Consider the following 14,077-nt stretch of genomic DNA (forward strand, 5'->3'; position numbering starts at 1 on the left):
AAGTGCTTGAACGTTTCTCAATGACAAATTCCAAGAAAGGACGTTTACCGTCCCGCCATGGAATTCATCTTTCAAAGAAGCAGTCTCCCCAAACTCCTGAAGTGGAAGATGCAATGAGAAAAGTTCCTTACGCATCTGCAGTTGGAAGTCTAATGTATGACATGTTGTGTACTAGACTAGATATTTGCTATGCAATGGGAGTTGGATAGCAGTTAAGCATATCTTGAACTATTAGTCAAACCCAGGATCGGAACATTGGATAGCAGTTATGCATATCCTGAACTATTAAAGACGGACTAGGGATTATATGTTAGTCTACAAGGGTGGTGTTCTGAACCTTGTAGGCTACACTGATTCAGATTGATGTCGATGACAGGAAGTCTACTCCTGGAATGGTGTTTACTCTTGGGGTGGAGTTAGGATATGGAGAAGGGTAAAGCAATCTGCGATCTCAGATTCCACCATGGAGGTTGAATACATAGCTGCGTTAGAAGCAGCTAAGGAAATAGTCTGGCTAAAGAAGTTCTATTCAGATCTTGGTGTTATTCCAGAAATGGATAAACTGCTTGTGTTGTTTTGTGACAACATAGGAGCGATAGCCAACTCGAAAGAACATCGAAGTCACAAGAGGAGTAAGCATATAGAAAGGAAGTATCACATTATTCGAGAATATGTGGCTAGGGGAGATGTGAAGGTTATGAAGATTGCATGTGAAGACAATCTTGTGAATTCGTTTACAAAGACACTACCGAAAGCTACATTTGATAAGCATATCAAAGAAATGGTATTAGTAGAATTAAGGCATTAGTTTTAATTAGTGCAAGTGAGTGTTTGTTGGGGTTTTATTCCTTAATTAAAACCCAATTTCTTTGTAATCTCATTTTATTATCAATAAAAGAATAGAAATCATTTTTTGACTTGGTCAATCACTTTGCTCACATGTTTTATTTTCATGATTATTTGTTTAATATAAACTTCTATTAAATCCCGAGCATATAGCTAATCGTATTTATAGTGACGTAATCACAGTGGAATATAAATATGATTATATGTTCAAATATAAGTTAGTCCTAAGATTAGTCAGTGCACAAAATTTACACTGACTTGCCAATCTACGATATGATCTACTTACACATTGTAGTATTATGTTCTTTCCAAAACATTAGCAAAGTAGATAAGATCAAATGTATTTGTTGCATAGGACTGGATCGATATTGATAGTTGATAGGATAAGTAAACATACCGTTATTATCTATTATAGTCATATCATATAGTTGACCATAGGTCAATTCAATCTCAATTTTGAGTGGTTAGAAACTGATTGTATTATTTGAGTTCTTTGCCTTGTTCGTTACCAGCTTACTCTACGACTAGCCCATACTTACATCTTGAGAACTCAGTAGTATAATTAATTGGGAGTGTTAATCATAGATATGAACATCTATAACTTCTGATGAAGAAGTGAAACTGTGGTTTCATTTTAGTTTGGTTCAAGGTGTTAAATGATAGAGCTCTCATTCAATCATTAAATTAGTTTACTGAAATGTCATTTACAAGGAAGTAAGTGTTTTAAGGATAAAACACAACGAGGGGTAAAACAGTATTTTAGTCCCATCTCATTGTAGACCGCCTATAGAGGATTGAGTGACAATTATGGTTATAACAATGGATAATTAATAGCATACTATATTTGTTATAGAGCGTTCTATGAATTCAAGAGTGCAATTCCGAGTCTTTAGTGGAGTCACGAGGAATTAATAAGTTAGTAAATTTATTTGTTAGATTTATGATAACTTATTGGAGCTTGATTTCATAGGCCCATGGTCCCCACTGTACCTTGGATAAAATCATCAAGATAGTCTCAATTAATTGATTTAATTATCAATTGGAATTATCAAAGTTGACGAGGTCAATTTTGGATAGTTTCATAAAGTTATGTAATTTTGAGAAGAAAAGAGAAATTAGGGCAGATTTAGTAATTAAGATAAATTAGAACCTAAATTAATAAATAAGTTTAAATCAAGGTTCAAATTAGAAATAATTAATTTGATAAAGGATTTAAATAATTATTTAATTAATTAAATCAATAGAAAATAATACAAGCCTTGATTTTAAGTCCAATGGGCTTATAATCAAATGAGAAATTTCACGGGCCTAAAACTCATGATAATTTCGACCTAGGGCTGTTAATTGGCTATTATTTTATTGATTTTTTAATTAAATAAATGAGCTAATTGAGTCTATAAAAGGAATGTTAAGAGAGAGTTGAAAACACAAGTTGAAACAAAAGATTCTGATAGGTTTTAGATTATCAATAAACATAAGTCCTTTTCTAAGTCTTATTGTTCTTTTCTCTTCTTCTCTCTGTATCTATCTCATGTGCTGAGAATTTCCCACCCTAGTTTAGGTAATTCCAATGATACTTTGGAGGACTGTGAAAAAAATTGAAGATCGGTTCAGTTTCTTGGTAATACTCTGTGATAGAAAGGATACAAGAGTTAGAGAAACTGAAGGAAGGACTCTATTATTCTACTTCGTATAATGTAAGTATTGTTATCATTATTTATCTTTGAATTCAATTTTAGAAACATGAAAAGGTTATCTCATATTAATTTGTTTAATATTAGATCTACATGAAAATAAATAAAGATCCTGTATAATTTTTCCCAACACAAGGATGGTAAAGGTTGGGAAAAACCTTGGAGCTAAAAGGAAGAAGGAGCTGGTCGAATTCTTGAAAAATAACCTGGATGTCTTCGCCTGGTCGCACGAAGTTATGGTGGGAATCAGTCTCAATGTAATAATGCATACTTTGAATTTGGATAGGAATGTGCCTGCAAAGTCCCAAAAATGAAGGCTTTTGGGGAGAGAACGATCGGAAGCTTTAGAAGAAGAAGTGGTTCGCATGCTTAAGTGCAGATTTATCAGGGAAGCAAGATATCAGACCCGGATTGCTTTCCTTGTTCTAGTCCCGAAACCCAATGGGAAGTGGAGAACTTGCATTGATTTCTCTGATCTCAACAAGGCTTGTCCTAAGGACTATTTCCCACTACCTAGAATTGATCAGTTGGTAGGCGCAACAGCCGGTCACGAGCTCATGTATTTCATGGACGCATATTCTAGATATAACTAGATCGCGATGAACCCTGCAGACCAAGAGCATACCAACTTCTTGAGTGAGCATAACTAAAGTTTTTGGCCAAAAGGTATAAAATTTTCATTAAAACTTTAAATATTTACAAGGGGTCCCAAAAGGTTTATCAAAATATAATTACATTCAAGTGTACAAAATAGTCGGCTTAGGCGAGAAAATTGGACTCTTATACTCTAAGTCCCATGAAATATCTCGATCGTGGCGGCCATGTAGGCCGAATGTCTACGCGCCACTCTAAAGTTCTCCAACTCATGGATGGTCGACCTGTAACCCCACTTCGCTAATAAGACTTAATTCCTCGATTAGTGTTCCGGGTGGGAAAAAATGGAATATTATGTGAATTAAATTGAATATATGTGTGATTATGTGGCATATATGAATTATATAGTGATATGAATACTTATACATGTTTATGTGTATTAAATATACATGCGGGCCCATTTTTGTTAGTAAGGGTGTTGACCCTCGTTTTGCTCAACGACACGGAGTCAAGAAAACGACAGAAAAATAGTACAAAGCTTGAGAAAATAATCTAATGGGAAATAAAGAACACAAGGAATTATAGTGGTTCGGCCCCAGTGATTGGTAATGACCTACGTCCACTTGATACTATTATTAATATTGAGCTTCAAAGGTGTGATCAAAGAACTAGGGTTCCTGAGTTTCATAGACCTTAGAAGGAGAAAACAATACAAGTGATGGATAATAGTAATGTAATTCGGAAAAAGATCAAAAAGATCCCCCCTTGAGCTATTTCTTGTATATTTATAGGCTCAAGGTGGGTTACATGAGTCAATCAGTCATATCTTTCCTTAATAAACGGATCTTCAAGTCATAATGAAGAGATACTCTCGGATATCATTACAACTGTACAGATTTATTCATAAATAACAGAGTATACGACCAGGCTGGTCGTATATAAAACTTGAACTTCTCATACGGAAATATCTCTGGTCGATAGGCAAGCAGCATCTCTGCCACGTGTCAGCCATGTGTCGAAAATTCTTGCCACATCATCCACAGCTGTTTTTTGGGTAAACATTTGCCCCCCAAGTTTATTTATTGCGACCAGCAATAAGTAAACTTAGGAAACTAACCTTTCGTATGCCCCATGAAATCTGTCAGAGCCCCTCGTGTGTTCTTGAAAACTGTGACCTAATCACGTCCAATCACGCCATTTTGGTTTCCAAGTAATCCCTCTGATGGCTATTATACTCCCCCATGCCTTGAAAAAGGTAACTCATGATTACCCCTTTTCAACATATCTCAGCCATTATAAAAAATCCTCACATTTACCATTTAACTTTTTACTCGCCATCTTCTTGCCAAGAACCCTCAAGAACTCCATCTCAGAGCTCAAAACTTTGAAGGTTTTCCGTCGTTGTTCTAAGGATCCTCCATTCGCTCGTCCAAAGTCGCTTCATTTCAGAATCTCCAACCTTCATCTAGGTAAATTTCTTCAACTTTTAAGCCCTTTGACATGCCATGCATACTGCTATACGACTATTTTAAGTTCTGAAACTTTTGTGTTCTTGGATAGAAATGCATGAGGATTGTGGGAATGTTGATTGATGCTTGATAGGGTAGTGTAGTTTTTCTCTTTAGGAGTTAGGAGCCAGTCTGATAGTCAAAATCGTAAAATTGAAGTAAAAATTCGATTTTTAGGCTAGCTGAAAAACTGGGTTTTTCCCGCCCCTTCGGAGTCGAAAAAGCTTTTTTCCAAAAAAATTTTATTTCCGCTTTTTGATCTGTTTTTCAAACTGCTCGCATAGAAGTTAGTGTTTTCGTTAGAATGCTGCTGGTCGTAGATGCGAGCAACGTTATTCCAACTTTAAACATAAGCTCCCAAGCTGTGCGTCTTATCTCCTCCTTTCTCTGTTCGCAGTTTACATGCAAGATCCATGGGGAGGAGAAAGACCTATAGACGACAATCTATTGGCTCAATTGCTCGAGGACGAAGAACAACCATCGTCATTGATACCCGAAATTCCATTTTCTCGTGCCAATCCAAACACTTCACCTGGCTTGACTCGAAATATGGCTCGCACCAAAACCAAAGCCCAGAAAAAGAGAAGCTCTGATCCTTCTCATCAGCCTGCTCCTAGGGCTGATGCTCCCTCGACCAGTGGTCGAGCTGAAAATGCTCCTCACCCCAACATCCAAAGACACGCTCGACCCCGACATGCCGCCCAGCCAGATGTTGAGTGGCATTTAGTTCCTGAGAGCAGAGTGACGATTAGAATGATCGCCAATTATATAAGGAAGTGTAGTCTCACCGGGGTGACCTTAGTCAGACCTAACCAAGACCAAAGGGCGAACCTGCCCGAAGGCGCCTTCAGCACCTGGTCGAGGTTTCATATTGAGGCAGGGGCTACCTTCCCTCTTCACTCATTTTTCCAAGGGGTGGCCAACTATTTTGGATTTGCCCATTTTCAAATAACCCCAAACAGATATAGGATGCTCGCTGCACTCTATATCTTGTACAACCACAAGAAATGGCCCGTGCCAACGCCTCATGATGTCAACTACTTGTTCGACTTCAAATCTTACCCCAACCAAGAAGGCACGGGGTTTTTTCACTTCTGTCATCAGGAAACCGGGCGTACCTTCCTGACTGACTCTACCCACGTATCAAATGTGGGGAGGTACTACCAGGAGTACTTCCTCACAACTGACATGATCGCAGACAACCTGGCCTTCGCACAAGGAGGTAAAAATTTCATATTACTGGCTGTTACTTCTTCACTTAGTGTTCTCCTCCACATTTTCTTAAACTGTTAATGTCTTCCAGGCCCATGGCTGCGACCAGATCCAACTCTGGACATGGAGTTAAGATCGGCGCTCCTAGCCAGCATGACTAATGTAGAAAAGAGCATCAAGCATCTGGTTATTGAGGCTAACCTTAGGTTGGTTGGCCTCCTGGCCCTTCATCAGGACATGAGGGAGTCAACTGCAAGGAGTGCCACAACTGAGGAGGAACCCGAGCAGCAACCTCCAACATCGCCTCCATGAAGGAGACCAACTGGGGTCACGATCAGGGAACCTGTTAGCACTCCTCCAGCAGAGAGGCCCTTGGCCCCCTTGGGGAAAGAAAAAAAGAAGGCCACCGAGCCTGTCGAACACTCGGATGAGTCCTCGGATGAGAATGGTACAATTATTTTGCTTTTAGATAACTTGCCAATTCCCTGTCACCTATTCAACAGGGATGGAAATTTTAAATATGCTCCAAATTTAGGTCTAGACTTCTTCATGTCGAAGAGTGAGTATAAGACTAGTAGAGTCTATAGTATAGCGACCAGTAATAATAGCTCGGGTATTTGACTTTGCAATCTTTCTTTACTTTTTTTTTTCTGATGTAATATACCTGGTCATTTATGCTATCTCACTGTTTGATATTTTGCTTCTTTTTCAGACATGGACTCTGCCAATGTGTTCGACATCTACAGCAGTCCTTAGGTTCTCGCGACTCCCTCGAGCAAGAAGAAGACCAGCAAGAGACACCACGGGGAGAGCAGCAAAGCGCCTCAGGCGAAGAAGGCTTGAAATGTAGGCCCTTTGGAGGATAGGCCCTCCGCCATTACAACTCCATCATCTCCCCGCGAGCAGTAGATTCCTCCTACTCCAACCGGATCAAGTCCACCTCCCGCGGGCCCGACCGACCAAACTCAGCAGACCGATCCTGCTGCAATTGGGGTGACATAACTGGTCGCACCTTTAAGTTGGTTATGGAGAGGGTCGCTAAGATTGTGAAGCACGACTGCTGCCGAGAGGCAATGGCTGCTACAGAGGCGATGGATGTTTACCTGATCCCGAACCACGCCCTGAACAAGTTCGCCAGTGTAAGTCATCTTTTTCTGCGAAAACTGGTCTTCTTTCTTTTATAGTTAGTCTAACTTCTACTCCGACTGCAGGCCATTCTGGCCCTCACTGCTGGCCGTATCCGCTCGGGTGCTGTCACCGAGCGGGCCAGAACTTTGGAGCAACGGCACCAGGATGAAGTTAAAGCTGCTGAGGCAAAATATGCCGAACAGCTGGCAGTGGTGGTTGAGGAAAAGTCTATACTGGCTAAGGAGTTGGAGGAGAATCAGAGGTCTCTGGACAAAGCTCGTGAGCAGAGGGACCAATTTAAGGAGTCCAACCGCTTTAATTTATGCGCGGCCCAACAGCTCGAGTTGGACTTGGTTGCGAGCAGGCAGGAGACTACTACCCTGGAGGGCCGGATTGAGGAGTTGGAGAAAGCCAACGCCAACAACTTGGAAATGTATAAGAATTCCACTCTTCGATGCTTCTATGATTTCTGGAAGCATAACCATGGTGCCAACTTCGACTACCTTCCCAAGAATGCGAGAGACGCCGAGCTTGCTCGCTGCGCTGCTCAGCTGGCTGAGGAAGAAAGGTCAAGGGTTCCTGCTTCCCCTGAAATCTCGCTGGCTGCTGGGATGGATGGTGCAGACAACGAGGTTGCAGGCATTGTCGATCAGAACCTTCCCCAAGATCCTCCGGCTCCTCAAAATCCTTGAGCTCCTTAGTCTTTTCTACTTTTATTTCATCTTTTTAACTACACGACCTACGGGTCATGATGTAAAGACAATATAATTTTTTGTTGTTGCATGGGCAGCTTTTACTTTTACTTAAACAATTACATCCGAGCAGTGACTTCTCGCGGTGTAAAAGGATTCTCTTTGATATTATAATATATTTGCATATTATTATAACATCTGTTCGCATGACTGAACTTAGCATAGCACTTTGGTTTGATTTAACAAAAGAAATTTTTTTTGAAAAATACTCTAAGTTCCCTAGCATGCTTTCACTTATTTTTCTCATGTGTTTACATACCTTTTAACGATATGCTTTGCTTACTTGTACCTTATATGCCCCCCAAGTGATCGAGGAGCTTTAGGTCCTTGGTCACTTGCTTTGACCAGAACCTGCTCAAACATTACTGCTCGTAGCAATATGATTAGAATTATAATACACCAAAACAACACACGTAATGAGCAAATACTTCTAATAAATACAATAGTTGGCAAGAAATGACTGGCTAAGCATAGTCCCTTTTATTTCTCGTAATAAATGGACAAAACATGTCTGTACAAGTGATCAATAAGATCTTACACTTTTTCAAAACTTGTAAAAATTAAAATTTATACAAGCCAATTCTTTAAGAAGAATTGTTCATTGGTAATACTTGCGCAGGTGTTCTCCATTCCAATAGCGAGGAACGATATCTCCGTTTAAGCGTGCAAGTTTATACGTGCCTAGGTGAAGGACCTCATCAATCTGGTATGGCCCTTCCCAATTAGGCCTGAATACTCCAGTAGCTTGGTCGCGGGTGTTAAGGAAAACTCTTCGAAGTACAAGATCTCCAACATTGAATTTTCTTTCTCGTACTTTAGAGTTGAAATACCGGGCGACCTTCTGCTGGTACGCAGCTACTCGAAGCTGGCTTGTTCACGCCTTTCATCAATTGAGTCCAGAGATTCCATCAATAGTTGGCTGTTAGAGTCCTGGTCATATGTTAATTTGCGGTGCGATGGTGGATGTAACTCTACAGGAAACATAGCTTCATACTCGTACACCAAGGAAAATGGGGTATGACCTATTGCTGTTCGGTGGGAAGTTCTGTACGACCAAAGAACTTCAGGCAACTGCTCTGGCCATGCTCCCTTAGCTTCTTCAAGTCTTTTCTTCAGGGTATCCTTCAACATTTTGTTAACTGCTTCGACTTGCCCATTCACTTGGGGATGAGTGACTGAAGAAAAGCTTTTGATAATATCATGTCGTTTGCAGAAGTCCGTGAATAGATCACTGTCAAACTGGGTGCCGTTGTTTGAGACTATCTTCCTTGGTAATCCATAGCGACAAATGATGTTCTTGACTACGAAGTCAAGCACTTTCTTGGTCGTTATGGTTGCGAGTGGCTCGGCCTCGACCCATTTGGTGAAGTAGTCGACGACAACCACTGCGTACTTTACACCACCTTTTCCTGTAGGCAAGGATCCGATTAGATCTATTCCCCAAACTGTGAAGGGCCATGGACTCTGCATCTGCTTTAACTCATTGGGAGCTGCTCGTGGGATTTTAGAAAATCTCTGACACTTGTCACATCTTCGTACAAACTCCATTAAGTCTTCATTCATGGTTGGCCAGAAATAGCCTTACCTTAGGATCTTTTTTGACAGACTCTGCCCCCCAACGTGGTCCCCGCAAAAACCTTCGTGCACCTTTTTCATCAACTCTTTGGCTTTCTCCTTTGTAATACATCTGAGGAGTGGTAGTGAGTATCCCCTTTGATACAGGATCCCATCGACCAGAATATACCTAGCAGCTTGTCACTGAAGGGTCCTAGTTTTGTTTTTGTCCGCTGGCAGTACACCATTTGACAGATACTCTACATATGGTACCATCCATGTATCCGACATTTGGATGACCAGAGTGGTTTCTGCTGCTTGGATGCTTGGCGCCGATAGTCGCTCGACTGGCACTATGTTTAGAGTATCAACATCCTTTGCACTGGCCAACTTTGCCAAAGCATCCACGTTGGAATTCTAATCATGAGGTACTTGCTAGAGTGTGTATCTGTCGAACTGGGTTAACAGATTCTTTGCTTTGTTCAGATAGGCGACCATTTTCAAACCTCGCGCCTGGTACTCTCCCAAGACTTGATTCACCACCAGGTGAGAATCACTATAGATGTCAAGCACTTTTATGTTCATATCCTTGGCTAACCACAACCCAGCGAGTAATGTTTCATACTCGGCCTCGTTGTTAGAAGCAGTGAAGTCACATCTAATTGCACAGTGAAATCAATGCCCTTCCAGTGTTATCAATATCACTCCGGCTCCTGCGTGGGATTCGTTGGATGAACCATCTGTAAACAATTTCCATGAGGGTGCTTGGATTTGACACTTAGGCTCGCTGGGCTCTTCAGTCTGCTTGCCACCCACGTGCTCTGTGAATTCGGCGATGAAATCATCCAAGGCTTGTCCTTTTATCGCTGCTCACGGCAAGTAAGATATGTCAAACTGCCCGAGTTTGACTGCCCACTTTAGTAATCTTCCTACAGCCTCTGGCTTTTGCAGGACTTGCCGAAGAGGCTGGTCGGTCAATACCATAATTGGATGAGCTTGGAAGTAATACCACAGCTTCCTAGAGGCCAAAACTAAACAATAGGCTAACCTTTCAATGGGGTGATACCACAACTCTACTCTGATCAACCTTTTTCTTACATAATAGACAACCTTCTGCACACCTTCTTCTTCTCGTAGAAGAACAGCACTAGCAGCGTAATCCGTGATTGTCAGGTAGATGAACAAAGTCTCTTTATCGACCGGCTTTGACAGGATGGGTGGTTGCGCCATATGCGTTTTTAGTGCTTGAAAGGCCTGTTCGCACTCATCTGTCCATTCAAATTTCTTATTGCCTCTGAGTAGATTGAAAAATGGGACGCACTTGTCTATCGATTTCAAAATGAATCTACTGAGAGCAGCAATCCTCCCGGTCAGGCTTTGGACATCCTTAATCTTCAGTGGCAACTTCATCTTGATCAGGGCTTTTATTTTCTTGGGATTAGCTTCAATTCCTCTTGAGTTAACTATAAATCCCAAAACCTTCCTTGATCCTACTCCGAAGGAGCATTTAAGGGGATTTAACTTCATCCTATATTTATTCAGGACGCTGAAGCATTCCTGCAAATCCTTTAAATGCCCTTCTGCTTTCTTTGACTTAACTAGCATGTCGTCAACGTAAAACTCCATGTTTGTGTCGATCAGCTCCTTGAACATGTGGTTGACGAGTCCTGGTAAGTCGCACCAGCATTTTTCAAACCAAAGGGCATCACCTTGTAACAATAGAGCCCTGTATCAGTTCGAAAGCTAGTGTGATCCTCATCAGGGGGATGCATAATGATTTTATTATACCCGGAGTATGCCTCCATGAATGAGAGGATCTCATGCCCTGCAGTGGCATCGACCAGCTGGTCGATCCTCGAGAGTGGCAAACAGTCTTTGGGGTAGGCTTTATTTAGGTCTGTAAAATCCACGTATGTACGCCACTTGCCATTCGGCTTGGGCACGAGTACGGGATTAGAGACCCACGATGGATAAAATGCCACCCTGATGAACCCATTCTCCTTAGTTTCTCGACTTCCTCTTTCAAGGCCTTTGATCTATCTTTGTCGAGTAGCATTCTTTTTTGTTGCACTGGTGGAAAGCTTTTGTCGATGTTCAAGACATGGTTGATGATTGCAGGATCTATCCCGACCATGTCTTTATGCGACCAGGCAAAGACATCCTGGTTCTTCCTTAAGAACTCCACCAGTGCTTATTTTGTCGGATTTTCCTCATCGAGTTGGACCTCTTCAAGGTCCTCAATGGGTCCCACTTCTTCTTCAAAATCCCCAAAGTGAGGATGTAAGTCTCTATCCTCAGTTTTGGCAATGCCCTATTTGGTGAGATTATCACCTGGGCGAGCTTGAACATTAGTTGCCATTTGCAACTCCTTCTCGGTGGCATCTCTCGATACACCCTTCTTTGCCTTGGTGATCGAGGCATTGTAGCACTCCCTCGCTTCCCTCTGGTTTCCCAACACGCATCCTACCCTTGCGTCCGTTGGGAATTTCATAGCGAGGTGCCATATGACTCACAGGTTGACCAGAATTGGTCTCCCTATCACAGCGTTGTACGCTGAAGGACAATCAAATACTATAAAAGTAGTGAGTAATGTCCTGTTAGCAGGCGCAGTGCCTGCTGTGACTGGGAGTCTAATCGACCCTACTGGGGCGAGCCCTTCTCCGGAAAAACCATAAATGGTTTGGTTGCATGGTTAAAGTTCCTTCACGGACAACTTCATCCTTTCCAGTGAGGACTTATATAGGATGTTGACTGAACTTCCTATATCGACCAACACCCTTTTCACCATCATGTTTGTGATCTGTACGTTCACGACCAGCGGATCGGAGTGTGGGAATCGCATGTGCTGGGCGTCGTCGTCAGAGAAGGTGATTAGTTCCTCCTCTGTTTGAGCCTTTTTTGGTGCACGGTCCTCGACACTCATCATCTCGATGTCCTGGTCGTGGCGTATGGTTCGAGCATATTGTTCCCTCGCTTTCCCACTATCTCCTGAAAGATGTGGGCCTCCACAGATGGTGAGTAGGGTACCTGCCACAGGAGCTGGTTGTAAAGGTGGCGAGTGTTGGCGTGCAGGCGTCGACTTGTTGCCACCTTGAGCCTCTCACTGAGAACCTCTCATGGCTCGCACATATCTTCTTAAATTTCCCTGTCTTATCAGGAACTCAATTTCATCCTTCAGCTGGTTACACTCATTGGTGTCATGCCCGTAGTCGTTATGAAAAAGACAGAACTTTGTAGAATCTTTCTTGGAGAAATATTTCCTTATTGGTGCGGGTCGTTTGTAGGGCACGCTTGAGTTGGTCGCCTGGTAAACCTCGGCTCGGCTTTCAACAAGGGCAGTGTAATTGGTGAATTTCGGTTCATACCGATTACCTTTGGGGTGCTTACTCTCGGAGGTCGAGGGTTCACTGCTCGCCCACTTTCCACCATTCTTACCATTGCCATTCCCGTTGCCTTTGCCGTTGCCATTAGGCTTCGACCCATTGGCGGCTTTGGCGGGTTCTTCCTTGGGCCCCTTGTCTTTTGCTGGCGATTTCCCTTCGTTGGCAATCACGTCCTCGAGCTTGATGTATCGATCAGCTCGATCTAAAAAATCCTGGGTACTTTTAACCCCATGCTTTCTGAGGCTACTTCAGAGGGGAGAATGGCGCCTAACCCCAGCAGTTAGGGCCATCATCTTGCCTTCATCGCCCACAGTCTTGGCTCCAGCTGCGGCTCACATGAAGAGCTGAACGTACTCCTTCAGGGGCTCTCCCTCTTTCTGGCGTATCTCGACCAGTTGGTTCGCCTCAGTGGGGTGTACACGACCCGCATAGAACTGTCCATAAAACTCCTTCACGGACATCTCCCAGGATACTATACTTGCAGAAGGGAACTTAAAGAACCACTCCTGGGCGGCATCAGAAAGTGTCACTGGGAAGATCCTGCAGCGAGCATCTTTAGAGACTTTCTGAATGTCCATTTGTATCTCAAACTTGTTGACATGAGATACCGGGTCTCCATACCCGTCAAAATTTGGCAGAGTCGGCATCTTGAACTTACTGGGAGTTTCTGCCAGAGCAATCCTTTGTACGAAAGGGGTGCCTCTCCTCCGATCGTAATCAATGTGTGATGTCCGCCCCCCGACCAGCTGCTGCACAGCCTGGTTTAGGGCATCGATTTGAGCCTGAACGACTTCTAGGATTGCTGGGGCCTCTGGTGCCAGGGGAATGTACTCATCATGCCTTTGTCGGTGATAGTTGAGTACATCCCTCAAGTCATCATCTCTTCCCCGCTGCTCACTGGCTCTCAGCCGACTAAAGACGTTATTCTGCCTGGGCTACCCCCCAGCGTTACGACCTGCTGGTCGGTCTTCTCTAGGTGGGGGGCTCCTGCCTCCACCTCTCTCTTCGTCCCTCCGACCAGAATTTCCTTTGCCTGAGTCAGCTTCATTGTAGTCGTGGCCATCTCTGAACCGTGGCTGGTTATGGTGAGACCGACTATTCCCTCTGTTGCCTCCTTGGGTTGGAATTTCCCAAGCGTTAGGGGGAGGCCTACGTTGGTCGATGGGTCCCCGTGCATTGTCATGTCGTGGGGGCCCCTGACCACAGAGCCTGTCTCTGAATTCCTCTTGTTGGCAGAAGGAGGCTGCCCCTGCTCGGTGGATGCGGCTCTTCACCCCCTGGGCATCTAGGCCTGCGGGGCTGTTGCCCGGCCCTATTCTGCCTCAGGCGCGGGGGATTGCCTCGACCAGCCTAAGACGGAGGTTGCGTCTCAGGATACCGAGGTGGGACATCATCCTGAGGCATAT

The sequence above is a fragment of the Humulus lupulus genome, chromosome 3 (assembly GCF_963169125.1).
Source record: "Humulus lupulus chromosome 3, drHumLupu1.1, whole genome shotgun sequence".
NCBI lineage: Eukaryota > Viridiplantae > Streptophyta > Magnoliopsida > Rosales > Cannabaceae > Humulus > Humulus lupulus.